The sequence below is a fragment of the Spinacia oleracea genome, chromosome 4, assembly GCF_020520425.1.
Source record: "Spinacia oleracea cultivar Varoflay chromosome 4, BTI_SOV_V1, whole genome shotgun sequence".
Lineage (NCBI taxonomy): Eukaryota > Viridiplantae > Streptophyta > Magnoliopsida > Caryophyllales > Amaranthaceae > Spinacia > Spinacia oleracea.
In genome coordinates this window covers 136,556,499-136,581,234 of record NC_079490.1, presented here as the reverse complement: position 1 = coordinate 136,581,234, position 24,736 = coordinate 136,556,499, and the positions used below count along the sequence as shown (strand labels likewise).

Genomic DNA, 24,736 nt, shown 5'->3' with positions numbered 1-24,736 from the left:
TAACATGTACTCACAATTATTTGTGTACCTTGCCCCTTTAGGACCAATAAGTAACACCTCGCTGAGCGAAAACTATTACTAGATTGATGTAAAGGATATCCAAGCAAGTGTATATTTTGGCATGGCACCTTTTAACTCAATTTTTAAGTTTGGAACTTAAGGCTCTTACTATGTTGGTTAGATTTTAAGTGAACTAAAATCCTTAATCATGCAACATAATCAAGCTTTTGATCTCATGCATTTTAAGACATATTTAAAACAATAAATAACTTAAAACATGCATAAGATATTTGTGATCTAGTATGGCCCGACTTCATCTTGAAGCTTTGACTTCAAAGTCCGTCTTGAAAATCTCCGTGGGAGGCACCATTTTCTTCAAATAGGATAAGCTATAACTAATTACAACTATTTGATGGTTCGCAGACCATATTTGAATTGAAAAATAACTTTGGTACTTTAGACCAATTACATTCAAATTAATGGTACGCAGACCATATTTTCTATCCTATTTGGGCCATACTAGTCACTTCATAACCTGCAAAACAGTACATATACAATATATACCATTCACCCATTCATTATCATGAATGGCCCACATAGCTGGTTAGTAAAACACATTATGCATCACGTAAACATTTGCAGCAATTAATCAAGGGCACCAATAATCTACCAATTATTCAGTCCTTATTAATTCTAATCAAGTTGTTTTAACCTTAAGGATTTGTAGACCTAATCAAGAGTTTATGACTAAAAAGCGCTCCCACTTAAACCAATAAATTCATATGCTTTACCAATTTTAAACATAAAAATGTATTTCTAGTCCAACCGGAAACATACAAATTTAATTAAAATTTAAAGCTCATATCAATTTGTAATTGAATCCAAAAATTTAATTTAATTTCAGTCGTATTTAAATTAATTCATGATTTTAATTTTAGTAAAATAATTAGAATAAATAACATTTATTATAATTATAATATTCAAAATTAAAATCCAAGAAAATAATTCAAATTATTAATTTTAAAATTAATTAAAATTACGTGAACTGAAATTTTCAAATTAAACATTCAAAACGATCTAATCGTAACGCAAACACCCTACGCGTTGCACGCCCATGGGCCGTACGCACACAGCCATTGCTGGCCATGTGCGCGCAGCCCATGCGCTCGTCGCATAGCTGCTGCTTCCCTATCGCAAGCCTCCGCACGCATTGGTGCTCGCTGCGCGCGCCAGCGCTCATCGCACGCGAGCTATCGCTCGCAGTGCGCGCGCGCGACATCGCTCGCTGGGCGCGCGACATCGCTCGCTGGGCGCGCGAGCCATCGCTCGCTGGGCGCGCGACATCGCTCGCTGTGCGCGCGAGCCATCGCTCGCTGGGGCGCGACATCGCTCGCTGGGCGCGCGACATCGCTCGCTGTGCGCGCGAGCCATCGCTCGCTGGGGCGCGACATCGCTCGCTGGGCGGGCGACATCGCTCGCTGTGCGCGCGAGTAATGCTGGGCGCAGCGCTCGTGGCACGCGAGCTTGCGCTCGCTGCGCGCGAGGCTGCGCGCTCTTGTGCGAGGCAGCGCGCGTTGTGGCGCAGCTCGCTTGCTGCCCACACGCGACTGCCTTGGCTCGCTCTTCGCCCATGCCCATTCGTTCATTGCTCGTGGCACACGACACAAGGCAGGGCTGCTGCCTTGTGCTCGTGCACTACGCCCTTGCTCATTGCATTCGTGCCGCACGGGCGACGAGCTCCCTTGCTCGTCGTCGCATGCCCGCATTATACAACACCCCTTAAGGGTAACACGAAGCGTCCATTGCTTCGTGCGTGCAAGTTTTATGAACGAATCGCATAAAATTTAAAATTTATATTTAAAATTAATGACAAATTAATAAATAATATTAATTTCATAATTTTAGGGCGAAAAAATCGAAAATTTATTATCCAATTGATTTCCGATTGATATGGATTCAAGTCTAGGTCATAAAAATTTAAAATTTATCGTAAATTTACAATTTTTATGGTGGTTTTTAATCATAGGTTTCTAATTAAATTACAATTAATTATGAAAATCAAATTAATTCTAAATTATTCTAATTTTCAACAAATTAATCATAATTAATAATTAGATTGCATAATTAACAAGACTAGGCATTCAAACTTGTTAAACATATGCAGTAGGTCAATCAAAAATTCAAGATTTATCAACAAGAATCGCAAATATTTAATTTAACATCTTAAATTTACGAAATTTTGCATTCGAAAAACTAAAACCTTCGAAAAGTCATAGTTAGGCTTCGAATTTGAGAATTCTGGGTTCGGCAGAAAAATACTAATTTTGTCAAAATTTTTAGAATGCCTTTTACATGCGGAATTGACACAAAAATCACTCAATTCGGATGAGTAACGAAGAAACTGCCGAAAAACTGCGTACGTATAATTAAATAAACGCAATTTGCAATTAATTAACAATTACGAAAATTAATCACCCCTTTTAATTCTTGCAAATTTGTAATATTTAACCATGTTCATGCAATTTAGATTATGAAAATAATAAGGGGCTCGTGATACCACTGTTAGGTTATGATACATATGACAATTCATAAATCATGCGGAAAAACCATAAACCCAGGAAAACATATTATTTACACATAATCATTTAGCATAGAATAGATGCATACTCTTTGTTGCGTGCCTTCCCTAGCTGCGCCCGAACCGAACAAGAACAAGTCTTTAGGACTCCAAGTGTCGTCCCTCCGTAGATAGTCCACAGCACGTCCGGATCCGCCTTAAGATTGACCAACTAGAATCGCCCTTAAGGTACTATTATTTTCGGCACTTTATAGGCAAATGTGTGACTGAATTTTTCTCTCAAAAACTCACTTTGAATACTTTGAAACTTGTGTTATAAATTGTGAGCCCTAGCCTCATATTTATAGCGGTATGGAAAGGGAATCGAAATCCTATTCAGATACAAATTAATCAAACCTAGAATCCTACAAGAACTCTAATTTAATTAATTTATCAAATAGAATTAGGAATTTAATCATTAACCGAACTCTGCATGTTTTAGGAAACGTGCACGAACACAAACACTTGCACACACACGCACGACAGCCACGATGGGCCTCATGCGTGCGCGCGAGCAGCAGCCCACTCAGCGCCCGCGCGCGCTGCGCGCTGCGCGCGCTGTGCGCGCTGTGCGCTGCGCGTGCTGTGCGCGCTATGCGTGCTGCGCGCTGCGCGCAGCCTGCTGGGCCTGGCCTTGCTGTTTGTGCGGCGCGCTTGGCTTGCTGGGCGATGGCCTGGCTTCGTGCTGGGCCTCGTCCGGCAGGCCTCGTCCGATGCTTATTCGTACGATGCGCTTCCGATTAAATTTTCCGATTCCGGAATTCATTTCCGATACGAACAATATTTAATATTTCCGATTCCGGAATTAATTTCCGTTTCGAACAAATATTTAATATTTCCGTTTCCGGAATTATTTTCCGATTCCGGTAATATTTCCGATTCTGACAATATTTCCGTTTCCGGCAATATTTCCGATTCTGGCAATATTTCCATTTCCGATAATATTTTCCGATACGTACCATGTTTCCGTTTCCGGCAACATCTACGACTTGGATAATATTTATATTTCCGATACGATCCATATTTCCGTTTCCGGCAATATCATCGTTTCCGGAGTATTCATTTCTTGCCTGTGACGATCTTAGCTCCCACTGAAACCAAGATCCGTCGGTTCCGAATATTCATAGATAGAGTATCTAATGCCATTAGATACTTGATCCGTTTACGTACTATTTGTGTGACCCTACGGGTTCAGTCAAGAGTAAGCTGTGGATTAATATCATTAATTCCACTTGAACTGAAGCGGCCTCTAGCTAGGCATTCAGCTCACTTGATCTCACTGAATTATTAACTTGTCAATTAATACTGAACCGCATTTATTAGACTTAACATAGAATGCATACTTGGACCAAGGGCATTATTTCCTTCATGAACTTCCTTAGCCATATAGCTTCCTTTGCTGCTTCATGTGCAGCAATGTACTCCGCTTCAGTTGTAGAATCCGCAATGGTGCTTTGCTTAGCACTTTTCCAGCTTACTGCTCCTCCGTTGAGGCAGAAGACAAACCCAGACTGTGATCTGAAATCATCTTTGTCGGTTTGGAAACTTGCGTCCGTATAGCCTTTAACAATTAATTCATCATCTCCACCATAGACCAGGAAGTCATCTTTGTGCCTTTTCAGGTACTTCAGAATATTCTTGGCAGCAGTCCAATGCGCCTCTCCTGGGTCTGACTGGTATCTGCTCGTAGCACTGAGTGCGTACGCAACATCCGGGCGTGTACATATCATAGCATACATTATTGAACCAATCAATGATGCATATGGAATCCCATTCATTCGTCTACGCTCATCAAGTGTTTTTGGGCACTGAGTCTTGCTTAGAGTCATTCCATGAGACATGGGTAGGTAGCCTCGCTTGGAGTCCGCCATCTTGAACCTATCAAGCACCTTATTGATATAAGTGCTTTGACTAAGTCCAATCATCTTTTTAGATCTATCTCTGTAAATCTTGATGCCCAATATGTACTGTGCTTCTCCTAGATCCTTCATCGAAAAACATTTCCCAAGCCAAATCTTGACAGAGTTCAACATAGGAATGTCATTTCCGATAAGCAATATGTCGTCGACATATAATACTAGGAAAGAAATTTTGCTCCCACTGACCTTCTTGTATACACAAGATTCGTCCGCGTTCTTGATGAAACCAAAGTCACTGACTGCTTCATCAAAACGTATATTCCAGCTCCTGGATGCCTGCTTCAATCCGTAGATTGATTTCTTTAGCTTGCATACCTTTTTAGCATTCTTTGGATCCTCAAAACCTTCAGGTTGTGTCATAAACACAGTTTCTGTTAAAACGCCGTTTAAGAAAGCAGTTTTGACATCCATCTGCCATATTTCGTAATCGTAATATGCAGCGATTGCTAACATTATTCGAATAGACTTTAGCATTGCAACTGGTGAAAAGGTTTCATCGTAATCCACACCGTGGACTTGCCTGTAACCTTTTGCAACCAATCTAGCTTTGAAAACTTCAAGTTTCCCATCCTTGTCCTTTTTCAGTTTGAAAACCCATTTGCTTCCAATGGCTTGGTAGCCATCTGGCAAATCGACCAAATCCCATACTTGGTTTTCAGACATGGAGTCTAATTCAGATTGCATGGCTTCTTGCCATTGCTTGGAGCTAGGGCTCGTCATAGCTTGCTTGTAAGTCGCAGGTTCATCACTTTCAAGTAATAGAACGTCATAGCTCTCGTTCGTCAAAATACCCAAGTACCTTTCCGGTTGAGATCTATATCTTTGCGATCTACGCGGGGTAACATTTCTAGATTGACCATGATTCTCACCAGATTCTTCTAAAGATCTCTGAGTTTCATCTTGAATGTCATCTTGAGCATTCTCTAGAGTTTGTTGTTCGACTCGAATTTCTTCGAGGTCTACTTTTCTCCCACTTGTCATTTTGGAAATGTGATCCTTCTCCAAAAAGACACCATCTCGAGCAACAAACACTTTGTTCTCAGATGTATTGTAGAAGTAATACCCCTTTGTTTCCTTTGGATAGCCCACAAGGATACATTTGTCAGATTTTGGATGAAGTTTGTCTGAAATTAATCGTTTGACGTATACTTCACATCCCCAAATCTTAAGAAAAGACACATTTGGAGGCTTTCCAAACCATAATTCGTATGGAGTCTTTTCGACAGCTTTAGACGGAGCTCTATTTATAGTGAGTGCAGCTGTATTTAGTGCATGTCCCCAAAATTCTAATGGAAGTTCGGCCTGACCCATCATTGACCTGACCATGTCTAGCAAGGTTCTGTTCCTCCGTTCTGACACACCGTTCCATTGTGGTGTTCCAGGAGGAGTCAATTCTGATAGAATTCCACATTCTTTCAGATGGTCATCAAATTCATAGCTCAGATATTCACCGCCTCTATCAGACCGCAGTGCCTTGATCTTCTTGCCTAATTGATTCTCTACTTCACTCTGAAATTCCTTGAATTTGTCAAAGGATTCAGACTTATGCTTCATTAGGTAGACATAACCATACCTACTGAAGTCATCAGTGAAAGTGATAAAGTAGCTGAAACCACCTCTAGCATTTGTACTCATTGGTCCACATACATCTGTATGGATTAAACCCAATAGTTCATTTGCTCTTTCTCCAACTTTAGAGAGAGGTTGCTTTGTCATTTTGCCAAGTAAACATGATTCGCATTTACCATAATCCTCTAAGTTAAATGGTTCTAGAATTCCTTCCCTTTGAAGTCTTTCTAAGCGTTTCAAGTTTATATGGCCTAATCGACAATGCCACAGATAGGTGAGATCTGAATCATCCTTTTTGGCCTTTTTGGTATTTATGTTATATACTTGTTTGTCGTGATCTAATAAATAAAGTCCATTGACTAATCTAGCAGATCCATAAAACATCTCTTTAAAATAAAACGAACAACTATTGTCTTTTATTATAAAGGAAAATCCCTTAGCATCTAAGCAAGAAACTGAAATGATGTTTTTAGTAAGACTTGGAACATGGAAACATTCTTCCAGTTCCAAAACTAGCCCGGAGGGCAACGACAAATAGTAAGTTCCTACAGCTAATGCAGCAATCCGTGCTCCATTTCCCACTCGTAGGTCGACTTCACCCTTGCTTAACTTTCTACTTCTTCTTAGTCCCTGTGGATTGGAACATAAGTGTGAGCCACAACCTGTATCTAATACCCAAGAAGTTGAATTAGCAAGTATACAGTCTATAACGAAAATACCTGAAGATGGAACGACTGTTCCGTTCTTCTGATCTTCCTTTAGCTTCAAGCAATCTCTCTTCCAATGCCCCTTCTTCTTGCAGTAGAAGCATTCGGATTCAGAAGTGGGTTGACTGACCTTCCTCTTTGCAGATTTGGCGCCAGTTTGCTTAGTTGGGCTGGCCTTGTTGCCACCTTTCTTAGCATTCCTCTTCTTTCCAGATTTCTTGAACTTGCCCCCACGCACCATAAGCACATCCTGCTTATCACTTTTGAGCGTCTTTTCAGCGGTCTTCAGCATACCGTGAAGCTCAGTGAGCGTTTTGTCCAGACTATTCATACTGTAGTTCAGTTTGAACTGATCATACCCGCTATGAAGAGAATGGAGGATGGTGTCTATAGCCATTTCCTGAGAAAATTGCTGATCCAGCCGACTCATATTCTCAATGAGTCCAATCATTTTGAGAACATGTGGACTTACGGGCTCGCCTTTCTTAAGCTTGGTCTCAAGAATTTGCCTATGAGTCTCGAATCTTTCGACTCGAGCCAGATCTTGGAACATGTTCTTCAACTCACTGATGATTGTGAAAGCATCTGAGTTGATGAACGTTTTCTGCAGATCCGCACTCATGGTGGCGAGCATTAGACATTTCACATCCTTGTTGGCATCAATCCAACGATTGAGGGCTGCCTGAGTGACCCCGTCGCCTGCAGCTTCGGGCATCGCCTCATCTAGGACATACTCCTTTTCTTCCTGCATAAGAACTATTTGCAAGTTCCTTTGCCAGTCAAGGAAGTTTTTCCCGTTCAACTTCTCCTTTTCAAGAATTGATCGAATGTTGAATGAATTGTTGTTTGCCATATTAAAAACTACAATTGAAAAGAATAAACAAATAAATAACCATTCACAGTTTCTCTTAATAAACTTAAATTCTAGCATACATGCATAATTCAATGTTTATTAAGCATTTTATTCAAGTTATGTGTTCCGGCAGGTGTGAATAAAATGATTCCAAGATCCTAAAATCATTGAAGAACTAAGCACAGTTTGTCGACTTAATCCTAGAACATCTTAGGTAAGCAAAAGCCTTTTGCTAATAGTCTAGAAACTATTCTTGGTTGATAGGTACGTCTAAGAACTTATTAGGTAAACCTATCGAATTTGCCACGACATAAAAGGACTCCTTACTTATATCGTTGAGTTTCACCAAAACTAACATGTACTCACAATTATTTGTGTACCTTGCCCCTTTAGGACCAATAAGTAACACCTCGCTGAGCGAAAACTATTACTAGATTGATGTAAAGGATATCCAAGCAAGTGTATATTTTGGCATGGCACCTTTTAACTCAATTTTTAAGTTTGGAACTTAAGGCTCTTACTATGTTGGTTAGATTTTAAGTGAACTAAAATCCTTAATCATGCAACATAATCAAGCTTTTGATCTCATGCATTTTAAGACATATTTAAAACAATAAATAACTTAAAACATGCATAAGATATTTGTGATCTAGTATGGCCCGACTTCATCTTGAAGCTTTGACTTCAAAGTCCGTCTTGAAAATCTCCGTGGGAGGCACCATTTTCTTCAAATAGGATAAGCTATAACTAATTACAACTATTTGATGGTTCGCAGACCATATTTGAATTGAAAAATAACTTTGGTACTTTAGACCAATTACATTCAAATTAATGGTACGCAGACCATATTTTCTATCCTATTTGGGCCATACTAGTCACTTCATAACCTGCAAAACAGTACATATACAATATATACCATTCACCCATTCATTATCATGAATGGCCCACATAGCTGGTTAGTAAAACACATTATGCATCACGTAAACATTTGCAGCAATTAATCAAGGGCACCAATAATCTACCAATTATTCAGTCCTTATTAATTCTAATCAAGTTGTTTTAACCTTAAGGATTTGTAGACCTAATCAAGAGTTTATGACTAAAAAGCGCTCCCACTTAAACCAATAAATTCATATGCTTTACCAATTTTAAACATAAAAATGTATTTCTAGTCCAACCGGAAACATACAAATTTAATTAAAATTTAAAGCTCATATCAATTTGTAATTGAATCCAAAAATTTAATTTAATTTCAGTCGTATTTAAATTAATTCATGATTTTAATTTTAGTAAAATAATTAGAATAAATAACATTTATTATAATTATAATATTCAAAATTAAAATCCAAGAAAATAATTCAAATTATTAATTTTAAAATTAATTAAAATTACGTGAACTGAAATTTTCAAATTAAACATTCAAAACGATCTAATCGTAACGCAAACACCCTACGCGTTGCACGCCCATGGGCCGTACGCACACAGCCATTGCTGGCCATGTGCGCGCAGCCCATGCGCTCGTCGCATAGCTGCTGCTTCCCTATCGCAAGCCTCCGCACGCATTGGTGCTCGCTGCGCGCGCCAGCGCTCATCGCACGCGAGCTATCGCTCGCAGTGCGCGCGCGCGACATCGCTCGCTGGGCGCGCGACATCGCTCGCTGGGCGCGCGAGCCATCGCTCGCTGGGCGCGCGACATCGCTCGCTGTGCGCGCGAGCCATCGCTCGCTGGGGCGCGACATCGCTCGCTGGGCGCGCGACATCGCTCGCTGTGCGCGCGAGCCATCGCTCGCTGGGGCGCGACATCGCTCGCTGGGCGGGCGACATCGCTCGCTGTGCGCGCGAGTAATGCTGGGCGCAGCGCTCGTGGCACGCGAGCTTGCGCTCGCTGCGCGCGAGGCTGCGCGCTCTTGTGCGAGGCAGCGCGCGTTGTGGCGCAGCTCGCTTGCTGCCCACACGCGACTGCCTTGGCTCGCTCTTCGCCCATGCCCATTCGTTCATTGCTCGTGGCACACGACACAAGGCAGGGCTGCTGCCTTGTGCTCGTGCACTACGCCCTTGCTCATTGCATTCGTGCCGCACGGGCGACGAGCTCCCTTGCTCGTCGTCGCATGCCCGCATTATACAACACCCCTTAAGGGTAACACGAAGCGTCCATTGCTTCGTGCGTGCAAGTTTTATGAACGAATCGCATAAAATTTAAAATTTATATTTAAAATTAATGACAAATTAATAAATAATATTAATTTCATAATTTTAGGGCGAAAAATCGAAAATTTATTATCCAATTGATTTCCGATTGATATGGATTCAAGTCTAGGTCATAAAAATTTAAAATTTATCGTAAATTTACAATTTTTATGGTGGTTTTTAATCATAGGTTTCTAATTAAATTACAATTAATTATGAAAATCAAATTAATTCTAAATTATTCTAATTTTCAACAAATTAATCATAATTAATAATTAGATTGCATAATTAACAAGACTAGGCATTCAAACTTGTTAAACATATGCAGTAGGTCAATCAAAAATTCAAGATTTATCAACAAGAATCGCAAATATTTAATTTAACATCTTAAATTTACGAAATTTTGCATTCGAAAAACTAAAACCTTCGAAAAGTCATAGTTAGGCTTCGAATTTGAGAATTCTGGGTTCGGCAGAAAAATACTAATTTTGTCAAAATTTTTAGAATGCCTTTTACATGCGGAATTGACACAAAAATCACTCAATTCGGATGAGTAACGAAGAAACTGCCGAAAAACTGCGTACGTATAATTAAATAAACGCAATTTGCAATTAATTAACAATTACGAAAATTAATCACCCCTTTTAATTCTTGCAAATTTGTAATATTTAACCATGTTCATGCAATTTAGATTATGAAAATAATAAGGGGCTCGTGATACCACTGTTAGGTTATGATACATATGACAATTCATAAATCATGCGGAAAAACCATAAACCCAGGAAAACATATTATTTACACATAATCATTTAGCATAGAATAGATGCATACTCTTTGTTGCGTGCCTTCCCTAGCTGCGCCCGAACCGAACAAGAACAAGTCTTTAGGACTCCAAGTGTCGTCCCTCCGTAGATAGTCCACAGCACGTCCGGATCCGCCTTAAGATTGACCAACTAGAATCGCCCTTAAGGTACTATTATTTTCGGCACTTTATAGGCAAATGTGTGACTGAATTTTTCTCTCAAAAACTCACTTTGAATACTTTGAAACTTGTGTTATAAATTGTGAGCCCTAGCCTCATATTTATAGCGGTATGGAAAGGGAATCGAAATCCTATTCAGATACAAATTAATCAAACCTAGAATCCTACAAGAACTCTAATTTAATTAATTTATCAAATAGAATTAGGAATTTAATCATTAACCGAACTCTGCATGTTTTAGGAAACGTGCACGAACACAAACACTTGCACACACACGCACGACAGCCACGATGGGCCTCATGCGTGCGCGCGAGCAGCAGCCCACTCAGCGCCCGCGCGCGCTGCGCGCTGTGCGCTGCGCGTGCTGTGCGCGCTGTGCGCGCTGCGCGCTGCGCGCAGCCTGCTGGGCCTGGCCTTGCTGTTTGTGCGGCGCGCTTGGCTTGCTGGGCGATGGCCTGGCTTCGTGCTGGGCCTCGTCCGGCAGGCCTCGTCCGATGCTTATTCGTACGATGCGCTTCCGATTAAATTTTCCGATTCCGGAATTCATTTCCGATACGAACAATATTTAATATTTCCGATTCCGGAATTAATTTCCGTTTCGAACAAATATTTAATATTTCCGTTTCCGGAATTATTTTCCGATTCCGGTAATATTTTCGATTCTGACAATATTTCCGTTTCCGGCAATATTTCCGATTCTGGCAATATTTCCATTTCCGATAATATTTTCCAATACGTACCATGTTTCCGTTTCCGGCAACATCTACGACTTGGATAATATTTATATTTCCGATACGATCCATATTTCCGTTTCCGGCAATATCATCGTTTCCGGAGTATTCATTTCTTGCCTGTGACGATCTTAGCTCCCACTGAAACCAAGATCCGTCGGTTCCGAATATTCATAGATAGAGTATCTAATGCCATTAGATACTTGATCCGTTTACGTACTATTTGTGTGACCCTACGGGTTCAGTCAAGAGTAAGCTGTGGATTAATATCATTAATTCCACTTGAACTGAAGCGGCCTCTAGCTAGGCATTCAGCTCACTTGATCTCACTGAATTATTAACTTGTCAATTAATACTGAACCGCATTTATTAGACTTAACATAGAATGCATACTTGGACCAAGGGCATTATTTCCTTCAAATAGTCACTTTTATATATGGCCCTCCCACGAATTTCCCGCTGTTATTATTTGCAAATTTATGTCACACCTGACTATTAGTCTATTACTGGTAGTCAGAAAATTCAAAAATGATAACCAGTCAACAGTTAGGTTAATCCTGCAATTTAAGCTGTTGTGCAGAAAAGATCTTTGTACTCTTAGATTACTTGTTTGCAGTGTTTGGGTCATAGCATAAAATTATCGTTGATACAAGTTTTAGAATTTTTATCTTAATGCTCCATGGCTGACAAAGAGGTGACTTCTGTTTGCAGAGAGGAGCTATGTCACCGATGGAAGTTTGCGAAGGGCTAGGTCTTTTTGATCTCAAAAACAGGAAATGGCATATTCAGGGGACTTGTGCTCTTAAGGGAGATGGTCTATACAAGGGTCTGGATTGGTTATCTAGCACTCTCAAAGAGGTAAGAGCTGCAGGATTCTCTTCTCTAGGGGCATCATCCATCTGATTGACCAGGCTATATTCTTATATCTGTTTTTTCATCCAATATATGTATTTGAACACACTGACCCTTCTGGGGTTTCCTCACCTTGGTTGTCAAAATCACTCTGGTGCAGTGGTAGTGCCCTAGTTTCTTGTAGAAACATTCCACTGGTTCACACATTCTACTGACATTATGTTTCCATGTGTATGATGTACTATTGTAGGATTATATCAGTGCAAATATCCTTAGGAAGTGTTTGATAGGTTCTTGTAAAAGAGTTGGGGATAACCAACAATATGGTAAACCATGTATTACACTATTACTGTCCTAACCTTATGGGTAATTTTTCCACAAGATCCATTTTACTTGTGCTTCCAGATGAGAGTAGGTACATCGAAACTGAGATACTTCCTCTGCTTTAACTTTAGGCAGTATAAATTCCCATGTTTGTTTGAGTAAATATAGCTTTTGTCGGATACAAATGAACTTTATTTGTAAACTTCAGCTATCCAGACTGTAAACTGTGTGCAGATTTCTTGGTGCTAGCACTGCAGTGTGGGAAGATTGGGCTGTGGAATCCTGTTGGTATTACTCAGATGATGAAGTGTATCATACAAAATCAAGATTGGGCTGTGGAATCCTGTTGGTATTCCTAACCAACTGTTTAATTGTTATTAACCATTTATGTATCATCAACTACACTGCTTGGACAAGGTTTATCCATTAGGCAATAGTTTTAGTATTCTACGAATTTACCCTCGCACTTTGCCCCCGACTTTCTCCATACGGCTTTTATGCAATTGTTTTTATAGCGCGCACGGTCCAACAACTAGTTCATTTGCAAATTTATAAAATTTAACCGTGTTAACTATAATTTATTATGGAATTAATTAGAGGCCCGTGATACCACTGTTAGGTTATGACAAATATAAAACATATATTTCATGCGCAAAAACCATAAAGCCAGGAATCCAAATTAATTACCACATAGTCAATTAGCATAATTCAGGATACATACATGTGACGTGTGCCTTACCTAGCTGATCCCGAACCGAACAAGAACAAGTTTAGGACTCCAAGTGTAGTCCCTCCGTAGATAGTTCACAGCACGTTCGGATCCGCCTTAGATTCAATTAACTAAAGTCTAAGGTTTTATGTTATTCGAATTTAATTATTTGGCAAATTATTAAGCTTAGTTTAATCTTAAAACTATATGAATACTTATGATTATGTGTTATAAATTGTGATTATGTATCACCTATTTATAGGGGGAGGAAATATCGGAATTAGATTTCCACTAGGATTCAATTTACTAATTCGATTAGAATTCTACTTAAATTAATCCTTTGTATTTTAGTGTTTAATTAAACGACTAACTCTAGTGGATTTAGGAAAACAACTAACCAGACAAATCCTAAGCGTCTAAGGATTCGAAGCATGCACGAACACAACACACACACGCACAGCCCACGAAGGGCGTGCTTTGCGCGCGCGACTCGGCCCAGCAGGCAGTCACGCGGCCCACAACATGGGCGTTGCTGCTGCTGGCATTGCCTTGCTCGGCTGGGCCTGGCGTTGCCTTGTGCTTGGCTGGGCCTGCCTTGCTAGGCGGGTTGCGTTGCTTTGTTGTTGCTCGCTTACGCGGGCTTCGCTAGGAGCGGGCCTGGCTTCGTGTTGGGCCCTTGCGTCTAGCAAGCTCGTCCGATGTTTTTTTCGTACGTCGCGCTTCCGATTCGTTTTCCGATTCCGGAATTCATTTCCGATTCGAACAATATTTAATATTTCCGATTCCGGAATTAATTTCCGATTCCGGCAATATTTCCGTTTCCGGCAATATTTCCGATTCCGGCAATATTTCCATTTCCGATAATATTTTCCGATACGTACCATGTTTCCGTTTCCGGCAACATCTACGACTTGGATAATATTTATATTTCCGATACGATCCATATTTTCGTTTCCGGCAATATCATCATTTCCGGAGTATTCATAATTTGCCTTTTGACGGTTTCAGCTCCCACTAGAACCGAGATCCGTCGATTCCGAAAATCCATAAATGGAGTTGTAACGCCCCGACCTCTAATTCAAGTATTAAAGCATACTTAGCAGCGAAATTTATCTAATTCGATCGGGATATTACTGCCGTGACTCCCTATTGGGAATTACAAGGCAACATCATAACATAAGCTATTAAATCCTCCAAAATTAACATAATAATCCGGCCTTTATATTCCCAAAGTAAAAGTACATAATTTACTAAAAGTCTTTAATTACTATTAAACATTAAGCATAAGCCAGGTGGATAATATTAAAGTGAAATTCTTCGCCACTACTCGTTACTATCGTTCCCCGCAGTACCTAAATCAGAAAACAAAACGGTGAGCCGAAGACTCAGTAACGACTATCCTAGCAACGTAAATTCATTTCAATTCATTTTATTTAATAACACAGGGAGAATAGAATAAGTAAAACATTTAATAAAACATCATATTTAATTCATTCATAAACTTTTTAATTAACATGCTAGTTGTCGGCAAGTACGAACCGTGAAAGAATTCTCTACTAGAGCCTGGGCCCATAAGAGCCTGGGCTAATCATCGAACTGGTAACATGGGCCTGGGCCCTGAACCTGGGCTCATAAACCATGGGAGCCTGGGCTCGTAATCCATGGGTGGACAAGTGTTCGTAGGTACATATATGCATGACCGATAGATAGGAAGATAGTACTTTATATACTGTCAGACAAACCAGGTCTTTCACTTTCATTTATCATGTTGTATGTAATTTTACTAAGCCTTGGCTTTTTTATTTCAGTTGAAATAACATAACTCTTCGAGATCATAAAACATCATTTAGATCCTGGGATCAATAAATCATTTCTTTCATGGCATTATATAAACATCATTTTATGAGAAAACTTAATCAAATCATATTATAAAGAATAATTCAAACAAATCATAATTCATTCCCACAATCCATAAAACATGTCAAAACATTTAATTCATAAATTCAATCATAACGTCATAATTTCATAAATCATATTTACAAGGGGATTGCGGGTACTAGCAATAGCCGTTACCTCAACCGTAGTTTTATACTTCCCGTCTGATGGATCTTTCTTCCTAAGCTCCGAGTCCAATTTCTTTCAAAATATTAAATTATTGAATTAGTACGACAACGGTAAATAATCTAGAATCAAGATTTTATAAATAATAAATTTTATAATGAGTTTATAATTAACGAATTTTAATAAAAAGTTAAATCTCGAAATTTAATGAAAATGTTATTATTAAACGAAATTTTAATCGAAATATATTTATATATTTCATAAATCGATTTACATGAAAATATTATATAAATTCGGTTTTTTGATAAATAAAGCTAGTAATTTATTTTATTAAAATCGATAATTAAACCTGAAAAATAATAAGCAATTTTATTAGTAAATAATTAGATTATTAAACTTTATCAACACATGAATATCCATAAATAAGAAAAATCTGAAAATTGGTATAACTCACCCAAAAGCCCAAACAATTATATTGGGCCAACTCAAGTTGGGTTTGGGAGGATAAATCAAGTTTCAAATTGAAACTTGATTTCTTTGTTTTTCTGGAAAGGGAGACGCGAAGTAGAGGGAAGAGAGGAGAGCACGAAGAGGAGCAATGGAGGAAAGAGAGGAGGAAGGTGGCAGTTGGTTGGGCGGCGCAGCAGGGTTGCGCCGGAGGCGACGGTGATGATGGTGGTTGTGTGGTGGTAGTACGACGGAAGAGAGGGAGGAAGGAAGGGGCACGAAATTGGCGAACTAGGGGAGTTGAGGGGGCGTTTTCTGGGCGGTTTTGGGAGGAGGGAGGGCGGTTGTCGGGGATTGTGGGGCAGAGGTGAGTTTAGAAGGTGGTGCGGTGGCTTGTTGCGGTGTTTGTGCGGCTGGGTGGTGCGACAGGGGGAAGAAAGAGGGAGACAAGGGAATCCGTGAGAAGGAAGAGCAGGGGGAGGGGGGAGGTACGGTGGTGGTCGAGGCGGTGAGGTGGTGTCGGACGGTGTTGGACGGTGGTGGTGGCAGGTGGTGATTGTTGGTGGTGATAGGCAGACGTTAGTTTCAGTGATGGTGGTGGTTGATAGCTTGAATCAGAAAAGAGAGAAAAAGGAAGTGAAATTGGTCTTTGCTGTTGAAATTGAATTCTAAAATTGTTTAATCTGTAAAGGATGAAGTGGAAGAAGAAAACTTGGTTTTTGCTTTGAATGGAGACTGAAATGAGGGAAGAATGAAGGAAGGAATTGTTTTCCCTTCTTCCTGATACACGTGAAGAGCAAGGAAAGAGGAGACAAAATGAATTTTTTTTTTTTTGAGGGCATTTTCGACATTTCACATAGTTAGGCAAGATTTCTGAAAATTGGTTTCTATTTTAGGAATTGATAAAAAAAAATAAAAATGTTTAATTAAAAACCAAGTTTTGAAATAATTCTTTATAAAAAAAAATATCGTTAACAAGAAATAAATTTAGTTTCCGAATAAAATAAGAACGTTTCGAAATTATTAAAAATTCGAAAATAATTAAGATTTAAAAAGGTCGTGAAGCTCGTATATTAAAATTAAATTATAAAATCCGAAAAATAAATCGTGGAATCGATATTAAAATTCAAGTGAAATAAAATTTCGTTAATTAAAATAAAGTTCAGAATTAAGATTTAAAACAATTTTAGCTAAATAAAAATAATTAAGCATAATTAATCGAGTTTTAAAAATCTGGGGTATTACAGGAGTATTTAATTCACTTAAATACTTGATCCGTTCACGTACTATTTGTGTGACCATATGGGTTCAGTCAAGAGTAAGCTGTGGATTAATATTATTAATTCCACTTGAACTGAAGCGGCCTCTAGCTAGGCATACAGTTCACTTGATCTCACTGAATTATTAACTTGTCTAATTAATACTGAACCGCATTTATTAGACTTAGCATTGAATGCGTACTTGGACCAAGGGCATTATTTCCTTCAGTTATAACTATCTTACAACCGTTCAAGGTGGAACTTCTCAATCATCAATGAAGAGTAAGTCGGGGAATGAGATAATACAATATTGCTTATATCTGTGAAAGGAATGTCAAGAAGAGATAAAGAGCTCTGGGCATCATCAAGGACTCCAACATATGATCTTCCTTTCAACCTGCATCACAACAACAAACACCAAAAATAGTATTCCTCAATTAAAGAAGTCAGGCAAACCCAAAAATATTTCTTCACCACCACACCAAAGAGTACATCGCTTTCACTAATGAATATTTGTCAATTACTACCTAGCAGCCTCTTTATCACTTACTACCTAGTACCTACAACGACCAGGGGGGAGTTGTCAATTACTGTCTACAAAACAGGAATACAATTGCATGTGCTACCTGCGTCCAATTAATTTGATAAACAATTAATTGGTACTTTCTTAACCTTTTGAGTAATATTTTGGGAAGAAGAGAGGAGTAACTTAGTAAATGGGAAATTAACTTCATTTTATCTTATAATCTTATGGAGCTTTTCTCTTTTTCTTTTTTACCCTTGTTTTATTTAAAAGTACATTAATTAATAACAGAGATAAAGGTAGCATAGTAATTTCTTTCCAGATTTTTTAGGTAGTAATCGACAATTTTCTTTTTTCTAAGATAATAAGTGACAAAGAGTCATATACATGCTAGGTAATAATTGACAAATTTTCCATTCATTAACAAGCACACAGTGATATATGGCCTAAAGAGTTAACCATTAATTACATTTGTTTTAGGACACCAGACTAGAAAAAAAACGGTACAAAAGCGAATCGATAAGTTATACATGGAACAACATTCATACACCAATAAAATTCTTCGTCAATAAAATTAGAGACATACCTATAGCTACAAGCAATTAAGTTTGTTTGATCAAGATTGTTTATGACTTCAAGAGCTCATGCCAAAAACTCACAAAGGCCTTGCGAACTCAGCTTCCATGGAATAAAGAGCAATTACCTCATTTTTAGATTCAATCTGTCAACAACAAAAATAACATATACAATTATCAATTCAAACGGCTATAAACCCTTTGGGATAAATTGCCACATAACATACAATATAAGGTACGATCTGCGTTGTGCAAACTTCCAAATCACTTTAAAATTTTCAATTTTTATTCCCATCAACCAAATGAATATTATTAGATACCTCAATGAGACAAAAAAATGGTTCATTCTCCATTTTTTCATGTTGGATAATTTGGATATTAGTTATCAATAATAAAGAATTACATGAACACGACACAAAGCCGCTCTCAGCATAAGCACATAGGAATTCCTTAATCAAACACGTAAGAATCCTTAATCAAACACGTAGGAATTCCTAGTTTTTTCTAATTTGGGGGTTATTTCAACCCCAAAAATGATATCTTTATATTTCGATTTTTTCAGACAACCCTACCCCCAAATCCTTGCTATTTTTCCCACCCATGCCATTCGCACAAAAACCCTTCTTTGATTGACTGCAATAATTCAGAAACTCATACAAACATTAACAAAATTAACAGCAAAAAACAACATAGGGAGAAATTTTAAATTGAAAAGAACCTACGGAGTTAAGATCAAATTGCAAAAATTAAGAGCACTAGAACCTAATGCTTAAATAAAATAACAAATTGATCACTTCTAAGATTATTTTTCGAGCTTCAGTTAGTAGTATACCAAGAACAGGAACAAAACAATATCACTTCTAAGATTATTTATAAAAATTTGTGACTGTATAAAATAAAAGAGGATTTCCAAATCCCCCCCCCCCCCAAAAAAAGCGGATTTCCTTACTGAACTACAGATTTTCAATATAAGTAGGTCCATACCTTTAGGAACTCCTAAACATATTTCTAAGCTAAAAAGTATAACTTATCAAAATAATAGATTTAGGAAGCAGAAAGCTACTCTCTGGTGTTTTGATGTCTCTCAACCTCCTAAGAATATTGGTTGGGGCTATGACGAATACTCACTGATTGAATTATAAGACCATTATGGATCCAAAGATCAAGATAATGTCATTGTGCAGCCGAAAGAAAGTATTAATGTGCCTGATCTTAAGGTAGTCATAAGTGGTGAAATCAACATGTTTCACCACATGATAAGAAATAAGAGTTTATCCACGCAAAAACTAACTCATTAAGCAGACCACAAGGTACTCTTGTAAGGTGAAAAACTCTACAGTAGATTTGACAGAAGTCCTGGTACCAGAGTTGCCACCATGCTTGTCAGACCAAACAACATGGCCATTCTTATCGTACTCAAACTGGATGCAATGGACTCCAACTGAATTGGAAGAGATCACTACTTACCTTACACCTGAATAGACTCTATCATCCCATCTATACCCCCATTGGCCTCCCCACGTCCAAATAGGCCCATTAATTCTTTCTCCAGGTTACAGAACGTATATGAAACAAAATATCACCAGTATAACAATGTTTTCTATGACCGTGCTCAAGTGGAGACCTCCAAGCTTATGCTACACAGTCAAACTTCTGAATTTTTCATGGATACATCAATTATCATGTAAATGTTACAAAGTAGTCAATCTTACTTGTTACAGTAGAGACTCAGTACCATTTACAGTCTGAATTGAGCTCGAATCCTTCTTAATAACCTGTCAAAGTAGAGAAACAAACTCGTTAAACATATTAGGTTCACAAATGACCCTGATATTAAAGAATTTGGTTCAAACATAACACAATTTATTCTCCAAGTATCAGGGTATCAGGATGCAATTGTGTCAATTTGTGCTTATAATACTTTTAGAAGCGTTGATTGAAGTTCAATTAGTTTCCGAACATGCCTGCCATTATCACACAAAATTTCCATAGATTTAGATGAACTAACCATCTAATTTCACGCTCCAAATTCTCCCATCTTTATTTCAGTATCTTCAATGTTATATCGGGGAAACCAAAACTCACAACTCAAAAACACCACACTAGTATTCAAATTAAGTAGGAAAAATGCACAAGAATCTAGAATTATGCTTGATAACAAGTAAATAATGTGTGTCCAAGTGCCTCCTGGTCATATAGAGAGTGACAAAGACGAGCTTGAGCACTCACTAGAGTCACTACTCATAAAATGTAGGCAAAACAACAAAATGGAAATATCCTAATTTTCCATTTTGTGTGACTGAAAATTAACTGCTAACTCCCAATCAAGTGACTACTATATACACTGGTCAGATCAATAAATAGCAAAGATAAACCAATAACCTATAGGCTCTATGCAAGAAAATGAGCAAGACACGTTTATAAAAAATTATATGTTACCCACATTAAACTCACAAGAAACAACTCCAACCTTTTAACATATGACGTTATTAGGGATTTTCTAGATAATAGAAGTTGTATATATCTCAAGGGCACGTAGTACATGAGAATTTAAATATCAGAGTAAGTAAAGAAAATTACTCCGTATAAGATTAATGGTAACTATAAAAATGCATCTTTCGTGTTTGTAATTCCAAAGTAGACCTGGTTATCGGGCGGGTCGGGTCAGGGTCGGGGCAGGTCAAAAGAGGGTCGGGTATTGAAAGGGTCATTTTTAGCGGGTCGATAATGGGCGGGTCAAAAGCGGGCCGCGGGTCAATAGCGGGTCTTTATGGGCGGGTCAATAAACGAGCAATGAAAAATGAAAAACAAAAGAGCCATGTGCAAGTACAAGTGAATACGAAGCTATACACGTAATTTTTTGTATCATTACTATTTTAATTTTCAAAATAATTGTAGTATAACTTTGACCCTATAATGACCCTGTCCAATAAAGACCCTGTCCAATAAGAGCCCTGACCAATAAAAGTCCTATTAATTTGACCCTAACCCTATATCCATTGGACTACCCTGTCCAATAACCAGGTCTATTCCAAAGTAGTTAAACTTTCTTCCACTGCCAACCCATGGTAGAATTTGCTCTAGCTTAACTGAAAACAAATTTCATTCCATCACCCCAACCCAAAGCAAGAAGAAAACACTCAAATAATTGGAAACACTTGAAAGACAAAAAAGAAAGGTGCCACAAGAACAAGATAGTGTTCCAGAGTTCCAGCCTACCTGTCTACGGTATGCAAACCCATTCAAGTCATCAACTTTGTGATCGAAACCAATTACCTCAGTACAATAGAAAGCAGTGTCATTTCACCAAATCCACCCAAATTAATTAGCACATTGAAGGCCGACCGTTTACCTAGCTGATTTTACACAAAGAATAAAAGCGTTCTCGATTTCATACATCATAAAACTATTGGCAAGGCATTAAGAATAAGAATGGTTAAAGTCAAATTTTAAACAAATACTTCGTGTAGTCTGTTATAGCAAAAAAATTAATATTTCACACGAACTTATAAGCAATAATAATTCAATACATCACAAATGAAACAAAAATGAAGAAAAAAACTAACAAATTTGAACCCCTTCAAGGCTTCACATGTCATACTAAAGAAACTCAAAGCTCAACCGGAAAATAGTGAAAAAATCGCAATTTCGTATGGAGAATGGGATTAACATTTAAATCGCATGAGATTAAAATCCTAATCATTTCGAATAAAACCTAATTTGCGAAAAACGAAAAAAAGGGAAAAGAAAAGGAAGATCTACTGCAAACAAAATTAATTCTTGCCTCTAAGTTCAGACCCAGGCAAAAAAAATTAGAAAAAAATTTCAGCAAATATACCGAGTTAAAAAAGAAAGATAAAAATAAGAACAAACCTTGTTTGTGGCTTCTTGAATCTGCCAATAGAGTGCAGAGTTCCAACATCATGTGTTCGCCTCTTTCCTCCGCCCATTGAAGTTGAACTTTCGAGCTCAACCAAGCAAACCCTAGACAATATGAAGAAAAAGGCGAGAGAACTGAAGGTATTGCAATTACGAAGTCAAATGAATCTGCAAAAATTACAATCACATTAATCTGCGAAACACATACTTAGAAATATGGGTGGAGCAGAACGATTTGTTGAGAACAATCTGGGATTTTGTTGAAAGTGGTGAAGACTCAGAGTGAATCAGTTGAGATGAGAGAGATGAGTGGGTTTCATGGGTGAGAAAATATTTCGGCGTTGAAAATATTTCTAAAAGTCTTTTGGGAGCAGGTATGGGAGAATTAAGCGGGATTAAGGGGGGAGTTGGCTAAAATGTTAAAGCAAACCGTTATAGTTTAGCGGGATTAGCGACACGTGTATTTTATTCGCACATAGCGACCCACTATAGCGCCCTAACATGTTTCGACGTTTTAGTGCGCCGATATTTGCAAACTAATATCCGTGCCCCGAGAATCCCTGCGGCCCTTTCATGAACCGTCGATGTTATTCGGTCTAAATTTGTATGCTTTTCTTGTAGTGTGTATATATTATAATTTGGTCAAATAATTTTAGCATATCCGTGTATTAACGAGGCCTAATTTTAGTAGTTTAATAACTTTAGCTGATTGGGGAATTTTTCTATGTTTTCTGTAAAGTTTAGTCCATGCAATGCTAGACGTTTAGTTTTTCCATTTAAGTTTAAAATTAAGTATTCTAAAGCTAATAATTTAGTTATTATAAAAAATAATTTAGATATCCGAGACTTTTCAAACGCGACCAGAATCCAATCGATCACTTTCTGATAGTCAATCCAAATTGTCTGAAACTTAAAATGATCTGATATCCTAAATTAATATCAATCAGATCATAATCGGGTTAATTAGATAATATTGTTAATTAGTACATCCCTAGTTGCTTGTCACCAACTTTTTATAAAAAAATCTGTGAATGTTAGACCGCTCTTACTATTGCAAAAACAAACTTTGGTTATTCTGTTAGCCAAGTTAGTGAGATGTGGAATTTACTAAAAATTCAAGAAGATCGATGCTCCGCATCGTTAACTTTTAAGGAATACGGTTCAATATATCACGTGGCTTACTAGTTGTAATCACTCTGATATCCTAAATTCTACCGAGTCAATCAAATCATGATCAGGTTATTTAGATAGGATTTTAGCACATTCCTAGTTTCTTGTCATCAACATGTTTTGAAGTTTGTGTGAATGCATGTTAGACCACTCTTGCTATTGCAAAACAACTTTTGGTTAGTCTGTTATCCAAGTTTAACGAGATATAGAATTTACTAAAAACTCAAGAAGATAGATGCTCCCATTAGTAACTTTTGACGAAGTTCATGTATCATGTGGGTTACCTTGCTATTACTATGTATGCGAGGGAATAAACCAACTCAATTCAACGCTTTTCTTCTACAATTGCTATACCCTTGCATGTATAAAATGTCAAAACCTTGCGTCCTTGGTTAAAAAATGCTAATGGTCATATTACTTGTATATGGGCTCCTCTATTCACCTCTTTTGTTAGTAATTCGATCTTTAATCTGAAAAACCTTATTAAACTTAACAAAATTATCAATCTATATGTCAAATTTATTTTACATATAAAGAATACAATAAACCCTTTTACGGAAAGAAAATGTGGTACAAATTAAGGTCCTGTTCTTCTGAACTTTGTTTGGCTGAACTAAATTGAACTGAACTGAATGGAGCTGAACTGAATTGAACTGAATTGAACTGAATGGAACTGATTGAATAGTAAATAATAAATAATAAATATAAATTTGTGTTGTACTTATGATGTCTATATAGAAATATTTACATCGTTATTTTGCAATTTTACTCGCGCTTATGCCAATATTGTAGTAGTGATAATTTTAGCAATATCAATAATAATTAAAAGATTAATAGTAATAATTATAATGTATACTCCGTATATGATAATACTCATAATAATAAATAATAACTACAATAGTCATAATTATTTATTAATAACAATAATTACATATAATATTAATATAATAATAGTAATATTTAAGTAATAATAACAATATATATATATATATATATATACATATATATATATATTGTTATTATTACTTAAATATAATAATTGTCAATTTTAATTACAATATCAAGAATAAAAATAACTACATAGAAAGATGAATCCGTTCTTTTGAACTGAATGAAGCTGAACTGAACTGAACTGATCTGAACTGAACCGATATGAACTGAACTGAACTGAATGGAACTGCAATAAAGTCCAAAAAAAGGGCCTAAGTCAGATCAAATGGGATTAAGGCTTTGTTCTCTTCGTCTGGTCTGGTCTGGTCTGATTTTTCATTTTGCTGGTCTGGTCTGGTCTGATTCATGCTGGTCTGGTCTGGTCTGGTCTGATTCATGCTGGTCTGGTCTGAACTTTTCTAATTATTATTATAATAATAAA

The 24,736-nt window shown here is 37.7% G+C and overlaps 1 long non-coding RNA gene across 2 annotated transcripts; it reads right to left on the bottom strand.

Annotated features, from left to right (window-relative positions):
- Positions 1-17,425: 17,425 nt before the first annotated feature.
- LOC130459708 (uncharacterized) lies at positions 17,426-22,708 on the bottom strand. 2 transcript variants are annotated; one of them, XR_008919291.1, is made up of 5 exons: positions 22,403-22,708; positions 22,189-22,299; positions 20,028-20,090; positions 18,327-18,461; positions 17,426-17,614 (listed from the first exon to the last, which is right to left on the bottom strand). It is a non-coding gene; the product is annotated as an uncharacterized lncRNA (long non-coding RNA). The 2 variants fall into 2 exon arrangements; XR_008919290.1 differs by lacking the exon at positions 17,426-17,614 and having other exon boundaries at positions 18,162-18,461.
- Positions 22,709-24,736: the final 2,028 nt, after the last annotated feature.